Raw genomic sequence first — 17,537 nt, 5'->3', positions numbered from 1 at the left:
CTTCACCTTCTAGGATGTCTGGCTCTAGGTGAGTGGTCACACCATCGTGATTATCTTGGTTGTGAAGATCTTTTTTGTACAGTTCTTCTGTGTATTCTTGCCACCTCTTCTTAATATCTTCTGCTTCTGTTAGGTCCGTACCTTTTCTGTCCTTTATTGAGCCCATCTTTGCATGAAATGTTCCCTTGGTGTCTCTAATTTTCTTGAAGAGATCTCTAGTCTTTCCCATTCTGTTGTTTTCCTCTATTTCTTTGCTTTGATCATTGAGGAACAGTTGTTCAAATCTGATAGATCCTTGAAGGACTCTGTAAGGATTATAGCTTTAACTCTTAGAAATAGAGAGTTTGAGAAAATCTGGAGAGTTTGGGTAGAACTGTTTCACAGTCCATGGTGAAACAGAATCAGCCAGCTGCTCTGCTGGGAATAGACTGTAGGAAGCAACAGTGGAAAATTGAAGGGTGTTAGGAGGTAATAGTAGTGATCCAGGCAAGAGATGGTGGTGCTGTGGAAATAATTGTAGGAGCAGAAGAAATGTTTAGGGGTGGTGTAGCCTGGAAACATTTGAAGGTAGAGCCATTCCAAGTTTCTAATGAATTAGATATGAGGTATAGAGAAAGAAAAAAAGTAAAAGAGGATCCTAAGGACTTGAGTCTAAACAGCTGTAAGGCAGAGTTCCCATTAATATGACAAAAACTGAAGTGGAGCAGGTTTGGGTGGGGAGACAGAGTTAGGAGTTGAATTTTGGGCATGCTGAATATGAGATGTCTGTTAGACATCCAATGGGAGATATTGAGTAGGAAGTTGAATATATGTCTGGATTTCAAGGAAAAGTTATAAAACATAGGTATAAATTTGGTGCCATTGGCACATGGATTATATTTAAAACCACAGGATTTCATGAGATTGCCAAAGAAGTAAGTGTTTAATATGAATAGGTGAAAGTGCTAAGGTCCACGGCCTTACAAGAACAGGAAGTTTGGAAGACAGAAAGAGTTACTCCTGAGGCAAGAGGAAAACCCAGAGAAGTTGTGTCCTAGAAACGAAGAGAAGAATCACAGAGACTCTGGGAAATCAGAGTGATCAACTTGTCAAGGGAGTGTGTAATTTCCTTGGTTCTGTCTCACCACAGCAAAAACTTGAAGTGATGGATGGACCAGTGTTACAGCCCCATGTTATAGCTCAGTTTTACTTAGAAAGCAAAGAAAAACACATCCTCGAGGCTTGAGGGCGGGTCGACCCAAAAGACTCAAAGAGAAGAGAAGCCCTCAGCTCAATTTTGGCTCCTCTTTTTATACGTTTTTTCCTCTCCCCCCGCTAAGCCTGCCCTATGTAAATTGGGCTAGCTAGGAGGGTTGTTTGTTTTACCTGAGGTCCTCACTCTGGTCCTTGAACCTTCCTTTGTTCTATTTTTGCGGGTTTTCCCTTCTTTGTCTTTTAGTCACCACCATTCTGGACTCCTTTTTCCTATTCTAACTATCTAACATTCCCCCCTCAAGAGATGGGAGGCCCAATTCTTTGGGAATGGGGGCATTGAGGTCTCTCTGGCTACTTCCTGCTGAATTGGAATGGCAAGGGGCATTGGGCCTCCCCCTCTTGCTACTTTCAAGCTTCAGAGGCCTTATAGCAGTGTCCATCTAAGGGTGAGTGATATTTTCTGTGGTTGGCTGTAGTTTTATATATCCTTGTTGAACTGGCACTGCATGTTGTAGCTTGTTGACCTGGGAAGACACAAAATGGGTTAGACAATTGATACTACATGGAGCAATCATAAGCAGCATCATTATGGTGATAACAGGGATTAGTAGGGGCATTAGCCAACTCCAAATTCTCCCTCACTAGGAGAATTATCCCCCAAAGAGAGATTGTAGCCATCCCAAGAATTCTCTAGCTCATTCTTTGAAATCCTCTAGGATCTGAATGTTTTCAGACTTTCTTTATCTTAGCTGGAGGTATTTACCAGAAACAACACATCTCATTCAATATGACTCAAGTCCCTCCTTGTTCAGGGATCAAGAGATCTATCTACCATCTATTTTGGAGTACAACCCCTGCCAAGATGTGTTGGTTCTTTAGAGCTCTCCTGAGATATATTATCCCCAGTTTAGGTCAGTTCAGTTATTCAGTCGTGTCTGACTCTGCTTATCTCCTGAAACTTAATTTTGGGGGCATTCATTAGAATGGCACTCATTTGTAGTCCTGAATAGGTATGTGAGATCTCCCAGGGCCTCACATGTGTATTGAGTGTGCTCTTCTGTTTTCTTCCATGGCTTGACTTGTGAGACATGAATCCAGGAGTCGTGTCCTGGTACCTTGACTACTGTGGAGGTAGAAAGTATTTCAGGATAGAGGCCCTTCCATGTGGACTGAGTTGAGCCTTTGAGGACCCATCTTTCCAGACTTCAATTAGGACTTGAGTCCCTGGAGCATATAGTGGTGGTGGCTCTTTAGAATCTTTTGGGTTCTGGTTGACACCCCACAAGCATATATCTTGTTGGAATTGCCCAATGGCCATGCTATAAGACCAGAGGGCCTGAGACTCTGGATCTAGGAAGAGGTCATTGACATAAACAAAAGGTCTCCCATATAGCATCTCATAAGGACTAAGACCAACCTGTTCCTTTAGGGGCAATATGGATGCAGAGGAGAACTTTTGGTAAAGCCTCCTTCCATCACAGGGAGGTCTCCTGGGTTATCTTTTTTATCACTGATTTTAAGAATTGGTTGGCTCTTTCTACTTTTCCTGAAGACTGAGGCCTCCAGACACAATGGAGATAATAAGTAATGCCCAATGCTTTAGAGACCCCTTCGGTGACCTTAGAAGTAAATAATGTCCCATTGTCACTTTGTAATGACCTGGGCAGACCAAATCTCAGAATGATTTAATGGAGCAATTTCTTTGTTTGTTTGTTTGTTTGTTTTTACCAACTCCTCAGCCTTCTAATCCAGGTGGGAAAGCCTTCAATCCATCCTGTGAATGTGTCTATCATGACCAATAAGTGTTTACACCCTTGAGAAACTGGCATCTGCATGAAGTCCACCTGCTAGTCCTCTCCTGGGTAGGTCCGATGCCATTGGACGGGCTGGGCCAGCTGGGGTCTTCGAGCTCCTTGGGGGTTGTTTAATTGGCAGGTGGGACAAGAGGATACCACTTGCCTTATAGTCCTTTGGAGACCTGTTCCTCTGAAGGACCTTCCTAGTAATCTTTGGAGGGCCTTTTCCCCTAAAAGAGTGGTGGCATGTAAGGAGTTAACCAACTTCCATTGGAGGTTTCCAGACAGGAAAAGGAGTCCCTCCATTTGGAACCACCCCATATCATCTTCTTAAAAGCCCTCAGTCTTAGCTTTAAGAGTCTCACCTTCAGTATGTGAAGGAGTTTCTGGCAAATTAGTCTGTGGAACTAAGGTGGCAACCCCTATTAGGTCGTGGTTCTGTAATGCTGCTCTCTTAGCTGCCTGATCAGCTGCTTGGTTACCTCGTGCCTCTTCTGTGCTCCCTTTTTGGTGTCCTTTACAGTGGGAGACTGAAACCTCTGTGGGCAGATGGTCTGCCTCCAAGAGCCTAAGGATTTGATCACCATATTTGACTGGGGACCCTCGGGTGGTCAAGTGGTCTCTTTCTTTCCAAATAGCAGCATGTGCATGTAGCACCAGAAAGGCATGCTTGGAGTCAGTGTAAATGGCTACTCTTTTTCCTTCTCCCAGCTCTAAAGCTCGAGTCAGGGCTATGAGCTCAGCTAATTGGGCTGAAGTACCTGATGGCAAAGGTCTAACCTCTAGGGTCTCAAAATTGGAGACTATTGCATATCCAGCTCTTCTTTTTCCATCCAAGACAAAGCTGCTTCCATCAATGTACCAGATTTCCTCAGGATTGGCCAGAGGATCTTCTGACAATCCCTCTCGGGATTTTGTCCAGTAGTCCAAGGTTTCTAGGCAAGAGTGAAAGGGAAGAGAACCCTCAAGGGTAGGCAGGAGGGTGGCAGAGTTAAGAGCCTCACAAGGGAATATAGGCAGGTCTGGATTTTCCATCAGCACTACTTGATATCTGAGGATTCTTTGATCAGACATCCGTAAATGGCCTCTCCCATTTAGGAGTTGTTTCGCTTGGTGGCTGGTAAAAAATAGTTCATTTTCCCCCCCAAAGAGAATTTTAAATCATCTTCTATCAGGATTGCAATAGCTGCAAGATTTCGAAGGCAGGGAGGCCAGCCTCGGGCAGTTTAGTTGAGCCTCTTGGATAAATAAGCTACAGGCTGGGGTTCAGGTCCCAACCTTTGAGTTAACTCTCCCAAGGCTATTCCTTCCTTTTCATGGGCATAAAGTTGGAATGCTTTTACTGGGTCCGGCAACCTCAAGGTAGGTGCCTGAGTTAAGGCTTGTTTTACTGTAGTCACTGCCTTCTTTTGAGGAGTTCCCCACATCAGTGGGATTGAATCATCCCGTTCCCTTCAAGCTTTCATATAAGGGCTGGGCAATTAGACCATAGTCAGGTATCCAGATTCTTCAATACCCAGTTAGCCCCAGGAAAGCTCGCAATTGTGTTCGAGTCATGGGGGAGGGTAACTGGAGGGTTCCTTGTGCTTAATCAGAGGACAGCCTCCTGGACTCGTGTGTAATCTGAACTCCCAGGTAAGTGACCTTTGTCTCGACCATGTGTGCCTTAGCACAGGAGACTTTATATCCCCTCTCTGCCAAAAAGTTCAGAACCTGAATAACATGTTGTTGGGCATTTTTCTCATCTGGAGAGCAGATTAGTAGGTCACCTATGTATTGTAATATTTTCCCATTAGGTCCCAGATCCAGATCTAGGAGATCCCGTCTAAGAGCCTGCCCAAACAGGTGAGGGCTATCTCTGATCCCCTGAGGTAATGCTTTCCAAATCATCTGTTGGTGTTTTTCTCCTTGAGCCTCCCAGTTCAGTTCAGTTTAGTTCAATTCAATCACTCAGTCATGTCCAACTCTTTGCGACCCCATGAATCACAGCACACCAGGCCTCCCTGTCCATCACCAACTCCCAGAGTTCACTCAAACTCACATCCATCGAGTCAGTGATGCCATCCAGCCATCTCATCCTCTGTCGTCCCCTTCTCCTCCTGCCACCAATCCCTCCCAGCATCAGAGTCTTTTCCAATGAGTCAACTCTTCGCATGAGGTGGACAAAGTACTGGAATTTCAACTTTAGCATCATTCCTTCCAAAGAACACCCAAGGCTGATCTCCTTCAGAATGGACTGGTTGGATCTCCTTGCAGTCCAAGGGACTCTCAAGAGTCTTCTCCAACACCACAGTTCAAAAGTATCAATTCTTCGACACTCAGCTTTCTTCACAGCCCAACTCTCACATCCATACATGACCACTGGAAAAACCATAGCCTTGACTAGACGGATCTCCGAGATCCAGGACTGTAAATCACTTGGCACTGGGTGGGATTTCTCTCAAGATTACATAAGGATTAGGTACTGTGGGATGGAGGGGGACTACAGCTTCATTTATGATCCAGAGATCTTGAACCATTGGCTACGTCCCACCCTTTTTTTTTTACAAGGAGGATTGGGATGTTACACAGCAAACTGGTGGGGACAAATAGCCCACAGGCAAGAAATTAATTTATTAGAGGCTGTAGTCCTTCCCGAGCTTCTCTTCTGAGAAGGTATTGTTTCCGGTTTGGAAACCGAATGGGATCTCAGAGGACAATGACGACCGATTCAGCTTGGTGGGCTCGTCCAGGAGTCCCCTGATCCAACACCTGGGGGTTAATTTTGTCTTCCCATAGTTTTTGGTCCCTCCCTATTGGAGAGGGTGTAATGGATTCCTCAGTAGTAACCAGAAACTGTAGGATTCTAGGGGCTGAAAAGCATCCCACCACAAGGATGGTCCCAGTTTAGTGAGTATATCTCTTCCCAACAAGGGAGTAGGACATGCAGGGATGACCAGAAACTTGTAGGGAAATATTTATCCATCCCAGAAACAAAGAAGTGCTCAGGTTAATCTTTTTGTAATTGTTTTTTCTGTAGCACCCAAAATGGTATGGGTTTGTGAGGAGAAGGCTCTGGAGAAGGAGGTCAGGAGAGCATAGGTAGCCTCTACGTCAACCAAGAAATTCTCGGACCTACCTGCCACATCCAGTTGCACCTGTGGCTCCAGCCCCGTGATGGTTATCTGTGACAGGAGGGCTGGCTGGAGTGGGCCACTTCAGTCCTGTTGAACCATTGTGAGGAAAGGCTTGGCACTTGACCTTGAGGCTCCTGGTTCCACAAGGCAGAGTGCTGCCCAGTGTCCCAACTGATGGCATTTGTAGCGAGCCATTTTAGGAGACTTGTCATGGTTTGGACACTCGTTGGCCCAGTGTCCCACCTGTCAACAGATTAGGCATTTGCCTTGTGCCTTGTCCTTCAAGGACTCGGGGTTCACCATAGGGCTTCCCTGAAGGATGGCCAGCACCTGGGCATGCCTTGTCTCCTTCCTTTTCTCCCTTTCCTGAGCCTTGGCCTCCCTCTCCTGTTCTCTGTTATAAAAGGTATTGGTGGTTGTCTGGACCATCTCATCTAAAGAGGCATCAGGGTCCTGCTGCTAGAGCTGTTGTAACTTTATCCTGATGTCTGATGCACATTGGGACAGGCATTTGTCCTTTAAAATCACCTGTCCCTTGTAAGAGCCCAAGTCCAGATTGGTAAACTTTTGGAGGGCCTCTGTTAGACTTTCCAGGATGACAATAGAGTTCTCACTGGACTCCTGAGTTATTGCTGAGACCAGGCACAGTCCTACAACTAATAGGCTTCCTTCTACTTCCATGGGTGGACTTCCTTAGGGGTGAGTCTTTCTGAAGCTTATCGTACCAGTATTGTTGCAACCTGAGAGCCAGGCATCCCTGGGTCAGAATGCAAATCCCCAGGCAGGCTGAGGCATGACAGCCTCCTGGAGATAGAATCCCCAGGCAGTTCGAGGCATGTTGACCTCCTGGGACCCCTGGACTGGTGGATCCCCAAGCAGGTTGAGGTGTGACAACCTTCTGAGGACCAGATCCCTAGGCAGGTCAAGGCAGGTTTTCCTCCTGGGATCTGCAGGCTGGAATTGGGCATCCCCAAGTCTCTAGCATGACTAGTACTGGGTAGGATCAAGGGGTTGTAGGCATGCTGCAATTCATGGGGTCGCAAAGAGTCGGACACGACTGAGCGACTGAAATGAACTGAACTGAAGTGAATCCTAACTCATCGCTCATTTGTCCACTGCAGACGGGAACAGATACCATTATGTAAAGCAATCTAAGCCTGTGTCTTGAGACTGGGAACCTGGTGAAACAGCCATAAGCCTTATCCTCTTATTGCTCTGAGGGAATGTAAGTCACTGATTTCCTCCCCTAGTCCTCCATAAGGACAACTTAGGGTGTTTCCAGTGGTAAACATCTCATTGTCATAGACCCACTTTAGGTAATAACATAAGTAATGACAAAGGAGCAGATTATCTGATTCTCTTAGGGGCATTAGGAATATATTAAAAATAAGAAGTAGGGTGGAGTGATGTTGCCTACAAGGGGTAAGTGTTCTGGTTGTAGGAGTTAGTAAGTGGCTTAAGAAAAAAATGATAAGAGGCAACAGACCAGATGTTTCATAAAAGTGAAGTGAAGATTTGATTTGGGGGTATGTTTGTAACTTTAGGAGAAGGGTGGCAAGGGTTTGGGCTCAAACAGCCTGCAGGGCTAACTCCCAAAGTGGAAAACATTATCCCTAGAAGCCCAATTGCCCTTGAAGGGATGCCACCAACAGATGGACTTCTAACAGGCATTGTGTGCCTGTCGCCTGCCTTAGCGGGTTCACTGAGAGATGTTGTTGTTGCACATGTTGTAGGAAACATGGAAGATGAAGGCCTGAATATCTAGAGAGATGGGATATTATACAGCATCTCTCTCCCAAAAGCTAGCTATTTTCTGGTTGTCCCTCCAGAAGATGGTAGAGGCAACATTGTTGGGGTCCGGATGGGGCTCAGGAAAAGAAGAGGGAAGGGGGCAGGGCACACCTTTTGAAAGAATGTTATAGCCCAAGGGCATAATATAAACCAATTATAATCAAATGGGTCCAAGATGACAAGTCAAATTCAACTAGACCTTGATCCTCAATCTGCAAGCTAAATGACACACCCAGAGGTGCCAGGATAGTTCCAAAAGGAACTGTCACAGGACAGGACACTGTCAAAAGACAGAGGAGTGGATGGTTCCCCGATTGTTGGAATGATCCTCCCACTCACTAGCATAGGAAATCACCCAGCTTGCAAAAACTAACCATACCACACTCACCCTGTGCCATGACCCACACCCTTTGGAGTGTGCTTCTCTCTAAATCTGAACAAATCCATCTTTCACCTATCACTGTGTCTCTCACTGAATTTTTTTTTTTTTTTTTTTTTGCAATGAGACATCAAGAGCCTGAGCTCCATTAGGTCCTAAAGCCAGACACCATGGGTTTTGTCCAGGCTCAAGTCCTGGGAGAGAGGAGCTGAAGAACAGGAGGAAAAGGAAGTGGGCAAAATGTGCCGAGGAATCCCCTTCATATCTGTCAGAAAATCTGCTAAAAACCTGATCTGTGCTCACAGTTTTCATTGGCCTGATCCTTGGCACAAAGAAGATTAAGGACAGAAGAGCCTCAACCTCCTTGGGCAACAGCTACTAAGTAGCCCCTGCCAGAGTCCTTCATTTGCACCCACTGGCACTCACCTGTTTAAGGGGGGTTCAAGGAAATAAGAAATTAGAGATTGTAAAGGAATTAAGATTTTGTTAGCCATATGTTCTTCCAGCCATAGGAGCGAGGACCTCATAACTTAACCGAAGGTCTTCTGGAATCTGAGACTGAGCCACATGAGCTTTCTGCTGAGTTTGTTTTGCTGTCCCGGTTTCCAGCACACTGGGCTTCTTGTCACTTCCTCTGCACTGGGATTTTTTGCCTGCAGCTTCCACCACAGGAGTTTTCACCGAGTTGGGCTTTTGTTGTGCTTGGCTTCTGCCTCCCAGGGGCTGAGCCAGATTGTTTAAGCCAGGTTAAATCTGAGAAATGGCACCATATATGTCAAGGGAGTGTGCAGTTTTCTTGGTTCTGTCTCACTACAGCAAAAATTTGAAGCGACAGATGGATCAGTGTTACTGCCCTGTGTTATAGCTCAGTTTTATTTAGAAAGCAAAGGAAAATATATCCTCAGGGCATGAGGGCAGGTCAACCCAAAAGATTCAAAAGACAAGAAGCCCCCAGCTCAATTTTGGCTCCTCTTTTTATATGTTTTTCTCCTCCTCCTGGGCCTGCCCTATGTAAATTGGGCTAGCCAGGAGTGCTGTTTGTTTTACCTGAGGTCCTCATTCTGGTCCTCAGATCTCCCTTTGTTCTATTTTCTTGGGTTTTTCCCTTCTGTGTCTTTTAGCCACCTTCATTCTGGACTCCTTTTTCGTATTCTTACCTACCTAACAAACTGAAGCCATCAACACATTTACAATTTTGAATTGAAGCATTATATGATTTAGTAAGATCATTTTATATTCACTGTAAAAGTTGATTTGTAAGGAAGGAAAAGCATGGATTTTAGACTTAGACTTGCATATATGGATCTCCTTTCTGCTACTCAGGGTGTGCCCTGGGCAAGTTGTATACCTTCTTTATACTTCCGATTCCTAAGGAAAGGACTGCCTCTGGTTTTTCCCTTAAGTTGTTTGTCAGCTTCCTATGTATTGTCAGGCTACAATAGATGAAAATACTGTTCAGTAACTGTTTAGGTTTTGAAACTATTTAATTTTAGCTCTGACTTAATAAACCTTTATTTATTTATCCAATGAGGGTAGAATCACATTTCTGAATTGGGGCCACTTTTAAAAAGCACACATTTTTTACCCCATTTTCTCCCTGACATGGCCTAGACATAAGCTATTTAGTTATATCCTGGCTGCAAGTTATTTACGAGGATCATATGCAAAAGCAAATATTTTATGTGTCTTTATCTTTGTAACCGTAATCAGATCTTTTAAATTCAATACTTCTACCTGTTGGGAAGCATAGTACAAAATAGCGGTAAAAGGAGAAAGTCCTTGGGAAAATGGCGAAGGGCCAGAAGTACCTGGCTTTGTACTGTGGACAGAAAAACATCTCCTGCCTTTGGTTATGCTCGGCGCCAAGATTTAATAATAAATAGGGATGTTACTTGAGAAAACGGGTTGTGGGATAAGCACATGAGTCACTTAGAGCACGCTGTCCTTGAAATGTTTTTACTGATTATGTGTTAACCCCGTATGCACTCTGCTGGCTGTATACTTTAAGCTCTTTGCTCCTGCTTCTATAAAAAGGCTTGACTGCAGAAATAAACTTGTCAGTCCTTGCAAGAGACTGTCCGAGTGTCATTCTTTCAAATTCGTCGCTTCCAAGTCCTGGGGAGAAAATCCCCAACGAGTGGCGCCATGAACAGGGACTTGAAAAGAAGGCTGAACAAATTGATGAGCCCCTGAAGAAAGAGGTAAGCAGGATGGGACAACATAGCAGTAAAATTCCTTTCATTTCTATAATGCATCATTTTTTGAGACAAAACGGTGTTAATGTTTCAAGAGATCAGTTGAACGACTGCTATCATATTTTACTGGAACAATTCATGGTTCCCAGAAGAGGGGACACTCAATCTAGACATATAGAAAAGGATTAAAAATTATGTTTTGAGAGCATATCGGCAAGGGTTACCTTGTCACTCATACAGGCTGTCATAGAACAAATTGAAGGACATAACATTGATTTGGAAGTAAAAACTATTCAATCTTTACATGAATATGAGCTTAAAGAACAAGATATACAAGGTGCTTTGAAATATAAGAATGTTATGCTCAATCAGACACAATCCTTAGAAAAACAACTTAGAGACATATATATACAGGATATGTCAAAACTGAAGCCACTTAGAATGGAGGTCATTTCATTCAATGGACAGTCCAAATCTAAAGTTTTTCCTTCTGTTCCACCTGTAACAATTGCTAACTTTGCTCATACTAATCATTTCACTCCTCCTCGGGAGATGCCTGCTTGCACTTTTGCTTTCCCAATGCAATTTAATCAACCTGCCCAAGACCAAAATACTTGGGCTAATTTAGATTTTAGCATGTTGTCTAATTTTAAGAAAGCATGTACTCTGTATGGTCCTATTTCTCCTTACTGTATAGAATTTCTCAGAGGATAGGCTGACCGTTGGATGCCATATGATTTTTTTTCAAGTAGCAAAGATGGTTTTAAGTCCTCAACAATTACTGCAGTGGCAAATGTGGGTTAATGATGAGGCCCGACAGCTGATGATTGACCAGCAATCTCATGGTGACCCTGCCAATTTAACCTATGATATACTCACTGGAACAAGAGCCATGGCCAATATGATTGCACAACTAGCTAATATTACCCCTCAGATGTTACATTTCATTAAAGAAACTGCCTGCAGGGCATAAGCAAAGGTTGATAGCACTAACTCTGATGGTTCATTTGTTAAGATTATTCAAGAACAAGAGGAAGAATATTCTCAATTTATAGGAAAATTAAAGGATGAAATTGAGAAACCTATTAAGGATGTGACTTTACAAAATATTATTTTAAAACAACTTGCTTCTGAAAATGCTAATGAGGAATGTCAATCCATGCTTAGACCAATTTGAGAGACTGGCTCTCTTATGGAATATTTGAAAGCATATAGGAATATCAGATCTAGTTCCCATAGAGCAAAATTGGCAACATTGGAAACTTTTAATGTACAAAAAGCTGCTAAAGCCAAATGTTTTCACTGTGGGAAGCCCAGCCATATGAAAAAACAATGTCTCATGTCAACACAGGCCAAAAAAAATAATACTACTTCTAATAAGAAGAGACCCTCAGAAATATGTCCAAGATGTAAAAAGGGGTTCCATTGGCTGAATGAATGTCATTCTAAATTTGATAAGGATGGAAACACCTTGAACCCCAATGCACAACAAAAACAACAGGGAAACTGATAAAGGGGCCGTCCTCTAGCCCCACTACAAAAGGAAGACCTAAAGTTATGACGCTACAAGCAGCTACATCTAAGAGTGCTTGCATTGATATACTTAGTCCTTATGATTTGGAACTAATAGAATTATACAACCCCCACAAAATTCCTACTGGATATTATGGCCCAATTCCAGCCGGGACAATGGGACTGATTTTGGGACATAGTAGCTGCACAATGAGAGGTTTAATGGTATTGACTGGTGTTATGGATGAAGATTATGAAGGGGAAATACATATTATGGTAAATGTTATGAAAATGGGAAATGTATACTTACAAAAAAGGGAACATTTTGCACAATTATTACTTTTACCACATGTCAAACCAATAAAGGCATCTGATAAAGTTCGGCAGGGAGGCTTTGGCAGTACCAACCTTACTGCTGCACTATCCACCATATTAAAGGAACATTGGAAACCCATGCTTACTTTACGCATACAGGGAAAGAATTTCACAGGCATGTTAGATACCAGAGCTAACATTTCAGTCATTAGAGCTGCAAAATGGCCCCTTGATTGGGATAAGGTTATAGCTCCTTCTAGACTATTAGAAGTAAATGAAGCTAATGCCACACAAACTTTTGTCAGTGCATCCTATTTACAAATGTATGGCCCTAATCAAATTGTAGCTTATCTTAAACCATATATTACTAATATCCCAATCAATTTATGGGGATGGGATTTTATTGAACAAACAAAAGCCACAATTTCTTTAAATGAACCTTTTTATGGGGGCCATTGAGTTAACACCACTGCCCCTCGATTGGGAATCTGATACCCCAGTATGGACACCTCAATGGCCCCTAACTAAAGAAAAATTGGCAACTCTTATGCAATTAGTTAATGAACAATTACAAAAAGCTCATATAGAACCTTCATTTTCCCCGTGGAATTCCTCTATTTTTGTAATAAAAAAGAAATCAGGAAAATGGTGAATGTTGATAGATTTAAGAAATGTTAGTAATACCATGTTACCTATGGGGCCCTTACAACCGGGATTGCCCTCCCCTTCTATGGTACCAAAAGGATGGTCTATAGTTATTATTGACTTACAAGACTGCTTTTTTTACTATACCTTTGCACCCTAAAGATAGAAAACGTTTTGCTTTTTCAATTCCTTCTATAAATCACATGGCTCCTGTTAAAAGATTTCAATGGAATGTACTACCTCAGGGAATGATGAACTCCCCTACCATTTGCCAATATCTCATATTTGTTTTATTACAACCCATTAGAGATAAATATCCTACTGCATTTATAATTTATTATATGGATGATTTACTGCTCTCTATGGAATCTGAACTCTATTTACAACAGTTATATAATGAAGTTATTACTACTCTTCAAAATCATGGCCTGCTTGTAGCACCAGATAAAATTCAATGGAAAGCACCCTTTAATTATTTAGGACATGTTATGGAAGAAAGGACATGTTATGGAAGAATCTAAAATCAAACTTCAAAAAAATCAAATTTCTATGCAATCTCTACGCACACTGAATGATTTTCAAAAATTGCTAGGAGATATTAATTGGCTGCAGCCATCTGTTGGCATCCCCACCTATGCCTTACAAGATCTATTTAAAATTTCAAAGGGTTCCCCTGACCCTAATAGCCCTAGACAACTAACAAAAGAGGCCAAAGAAGAACTGGCCTTAATGGAGAAACACATTCAACAATCTTTTTCAACTCAGCTAGATTATGATCAACCAGTTTCTTTAGATATATTCCCCACTGAACATTCGCCCACTGCAATTATAGCTCAACATAGCCCAATAGAATGGGTATATTTACACACTAAACAGTCTAAAAAAATTGTATCATATATTGAGAAAATGGGACACTTAATTGTGTCAGGAAGAAGTCATATACAAACTTTGACTGGATTTGATCCATATGCAATACACGTTCCCTTGACAAAAAAGGAATTGCAAATTGCCTTACAGTATAACTTGACCATGCAAATGGCATTAAATGTTATCTCATTTCATTTACCAAAAGGAAAATTATAGGACTTTCTACAATGTACTAAATTCATTATAACTAATATCATTGCACCCCATCCTATTTCCAATGCACCCACCTATTTCATTAATGGCAACAAGAAAGGCCTAACAGGGATTGTCGGCCCTGATATCAAAGAGAAATTACCCACTACCTATTCTTCAGTACAAAGAGTTGAATTGTATGCTTTATATGCTCTTTTGTCGCTTCAACCATTATCCTTCAACGTATATACTGATTCCAAATACCTTGCTTCCCTTTTTTCTGATTTTGTTACTGCCTTTTTATATAATCTAGATGAAGAATTATATACTCTCTTTTCACAGACTCAAGCTTTAATTCGCTCATGTACGGAACCCTTCTTTATTGAACATATATGTGCTCATTCAAGTTTACCTGGCCCTCTGGTTGCAGGAAATGATGCTGTTAACAGGCTCATAGCTCCCATTTTTACATTTGCCAATGACGAACATGCTAATCTTCATACCAATGTTAACAGATTGCACTCTAAATACCATATTCCTCTCACTGAAACATGGCATATTATTAAAACCCATGCTGTCTGCACCCCTCTGCACTTATGAACTATGATTTCAGGAGTTAATCCCCGGGGGCAACAACCTAATTCCCTTTAGCAATCTGACTTCACTCACTCTCCTTAAAGAAAATTTTCTTTACTTTTTGTCTCAATAGATACATTTTCCAACTTTATCTGGACAGTACCTGTCTCTTCAGAATCCAATAAACATGCCATTCCACACTCTTACTCACCTTCCCCATTATGGGGATTCCTTCTGTCTTGATAACAGACAATGGACCTACATTCACCTCGCATTTGTTTCATTCATTTTTGTCAGAATGAAACATCACACACATTACAAGAATACCCTATAATCCTCAGGGTCAAGACATTATTGAAAGAGCCCACTGCACCCTAAAAACTCATTTACTAAAACAGAAAGGGGAGAATATGGAAGAGGAGATACACTTCTTATCCTATGAACCTTCAATTATTATTATCTTTAACTCTTTATTCCCTAAATTTTTTAAATTGAACAAAAAATAATTCTGACACTCGTGCAGATAGACATTTTGCAGAAGACAAAAACAGAAAATTAGAAATCAATACACCAATATGGTATAAACAATTTAATCAATGGCTGCCAGGAATCTTACAACTCCTAGGCAAGGGTTATGGTCTTGTCATTGCAGATGGAGAGGAAATCTGGGTTCCCTTTCTCCATGTCCATTATCGAGAGGGACCCCAAGACTGGACTCCCTCGGGAAGTGATGAAGTTGACGCGAAAGGTCTCGTCAATGACCCTGGAGGAGCCAATGAGGAAATGCCATCGTCTGAATCCTTACCCGACATGGGCTCAAGTGAAAACATGACTCATCAGGCTGAGCAGACACTGAAGAGTACTGAAACTCCTATGACTCCAGATAAGCTGTTTCTGGCAATGTAAACTGTTCTGAAGAGCAAGAGGAACATCATAATTGCTCCTGGTTTAATAGATCAAACATTGGAGGCTTTCATAAATCTAAGACAAGTTTTTAGACTGATAAGGACATATTGCTGAATTGGTATAACAGGGGCTTATCACCCCCATGACCCAGGATTGTCGTCCGCATTGTGGGGCCAGAGCAATGGCACATTTAGAAAATTCCAGCAGCTTTAGAGCACTTCGCTAATGTTTATGGGACTGTGGGTGTGTTTCGTCTTTCTAATTATACCTTCCTATATAATAGTACTGGCTATATTCAATCGTGTGTTCACCTTCCGTACTTGTTTATTGTAGGGCATTTTGATATCAACTTATCGGCCAAGATTGTCAATTGTACTGCATGTGCATTGTATACCTGCCTTAATCACACCATTTCATGTCACAATGTTAGCATTGTGCTAGTTAAACAAAGATCTGAGTTATGGCTTCCCGTAAACTTAACCTTGGACTGATTCTGTATTTCTTTCTGTATTGTTGAACACTGGGCTTAGGTGATCTAAGCACATCATTGGGTGGATTATTGCAGGCATCTTAAGCCTTATCTCCATTGTGACTGTAGGAACTTTGTCTGGTATGGCTTTACATAATTCTATACAAAATCATGATTTTATCACTGCTTGGCACAAAGACTCTCATGATCTGTGGACTCGACAAGCTCAAATAGATCAGCAATTACAAACACAAATTAATGAGTTACAAACTGTGGTTATCTACTTAGGAGATCAAATGCAGCAACTGACTTTCCGAACACGAACACTCTGTCACTGGAATTTTACTTCTTTTTGTCTGACTAACATGCCCTATAATAGCACTGAATATCCTTGGGATAAAGTTAAGGCGCATTTGCAGGATCTCACAGATAACTCAAGTTCAGACATCAATTTGTTGAAACAACAAGCTGCTAATTTTAAAGTTAGGGTACCTAAGGAATTGTATAGCACTCAATTCTATGATACTTTAACCAAAACCCTATCGTCTCTAGACCCTAGAGCTTGGCTTTCAGGAAGCAATATTTTTATGTATGTATTAATCACCCTGCTCTTTTTGTCATTGCTTATAGGATACAGAAGTCTCTACTCAAGACTCCATGCCTCCCACAGTGGAGTCCAACTAGCAGCAGCTGCGCTTAATTTAAAAACAAAAGGAGGATATGTTGGGAAGCGTAGTACAAAATAGCAGTAAAAGGAGAAAGTCGTTGGGAAAATGGCGAAGGGCCAGAAGTACCCAGCTTTGTACTGAGGACAGAAAAACATCTCCTGCCTTTGGTTATGCTCGGCACCAAGATTTAATAATAAATAGGGATGTTACTTGAGAAAACGGGTTGTGGGATAAGCACATGAGTCACTTAGAGCGCGCTGTCCTTGAAATGTTTTTACTGATTATGTGTTAACCCCCTATGCGCTCTGCTGGCCGTATACTTTAAGCTCTTTGCTCCTGCTTCTATAAAAAGGCTTGACTGCAGAAATAAACTTGTCAGTCCTTGCAAGAGACTGTCCGAGTATCGTTCTTTCAGGTTCGTTGCTTCCAAGTCCCAGGGAGAAAATCCCCAACATCCACCTATCTGAATAAAATGGGAATGATAAGACTATGCAAAAGTACAACTAAAAACTGGTAATTAGGTGCTATATTTACAAGATGAGCTAATTTGTAACTGGAAAATGGTAAGATGATTTTGTAACTGACAGCCTTAGGATCCATAACTTGAGATACTTATTAACAATGGAGACAACCAAAAATATAGCAAACATGAGAAGAGGTGGGTGCCTTGGGAGGCAGGAACTCATTCAAAGTAAATTTTGTTTGAAACCAGTTATTACATACTGCTAAATTGTCAATTGGGCTTTTCAGTCTTATGTCCACATTAAGTATTGCAACTCATGTATTTTCCTCCAACTCAGAAAAAAGTAGAAAATGTCCTGACAGAAAGAACACATCCTTATCACTTAGGAGCTTAAGTGATGATTTTTCTAATGAGGAAGAGACCTTCCTTAACTTTAATGATAAAATGTAGACT

The 17,537-nt window shown here is 41.9% G+C and overlaps 1 long non-coding RNA gene across 1 annotated transcript; it reads left to right on the top strand.

Annotated features, from left to right (window-relative positions):
* Positions 1–10,363: 10,363 nt before the first annotated feature.
* LOC782977 (uncharacterized) lies at positions 10,364–17,009 on the top strand. The gene is made up of 2 exons (XR_807235.4): positions 10,364–10,477; positions 15,231–17,009. It is a non-coding gene; the product is annotated as an uncharacterized lncRNA (long non-coding RNA).
* Positions 17,010–17,537: the final 528 nt, after the last annotated feature.

This window comes from Bos taurus, chromosome 6 (assembly GCF_002263795.3).
Source record: "Bos taurus isolate L1 Dominette 01449 registration number 42190680 breed Hereford chromosome 6, ARS-UCD2.0, whole genome shotgun sequence".
Taxonomy (NCBI): Eukaryota; Metazoa; Chordata; class Mammalia; order Artiodactyla; family Bovidae; genus Bos; species Bos taurus.
This window is presented reverse-complemented; position numbering and strand designations above follow the sequence as displayed.